We start from the raw sequence: 694 nt of genomic DNA, 5'->3' as shown, positions 1-694 counted from the left end.
AACATTTCCTTCTCCTGGAGCCGCGCCAGGAGGGGGAGGGCCTGGGGATGGGGCGATGCATTTGTGAAAGGTCTGGCCGCGGCGGGGGAGTGAGGGACAGAGACAGGAAGGCTGAAACCCAGGGAGGCGGAGGGGGGGGACACCAAGGCCCCCAGATGTAGAGGGAGGAGGGGAGGGAGAGAGAGTGAGAGTGAGAGTAAGACAGAGAGACGGGGACAGAGAGAAGGAGACAGGAGGTGGAGAGGAAGGTGCAGGGAGAGAGGAGACAGAAATGGAGCAGACAGACACCCAAGGCAGCACAGAGCCCCGGAAGGCCCTGGGAGGGGGGGGGTCCCAGGTCCGGGGAGAGCCCTAAGTGAGGGAGGAGGGACAAGGGAGGGAGACGCGAACACGGAGCGGATGAGAAAGAGGGGAAACTGAGGCAAGAGTTGGCAGCACCAAGAGAGAAGACGGGAGGAGGCCCGAGCAGCTCCTCGCTCACCCCCTCGGCTCCTGTAGCCTCTGACAGCAGACGGGGGGCGGGGGGTGTCCCAGGATCGCTGGGGGTCCCTGGGGCCACTGGGGATGGGGGACTAGGGTCAGCAAGAGGACCCTCCCCAGGCCACTGAGAGAGCCACAGCCACGCTGGGGGGCACCTGTGTTGGGGAGACCTGGAGGCCCCCCAGCCGTATTCATGGAGGTCTCAATAGGGTGG

Source organism: Myotis davidii, unplaced genomic scaffold, assembly GCF_000327345.1.
Source record: "Myotis davidii unplaced genomic scaffold, ASM32734v1 scaffold566, whole genome shotgun sequence".
Classification (NCBI taxonomy): Eukaryota; Metazoa; Chordata; class Mammalia; order Chiroptera; family Vespertilionidae; genus Myotis; species Myotis davidii.
The sequence above is the reverse complement of the archived record's forward strand: the minus strand, read 5'-3'. Positions refer to the sequence as shown.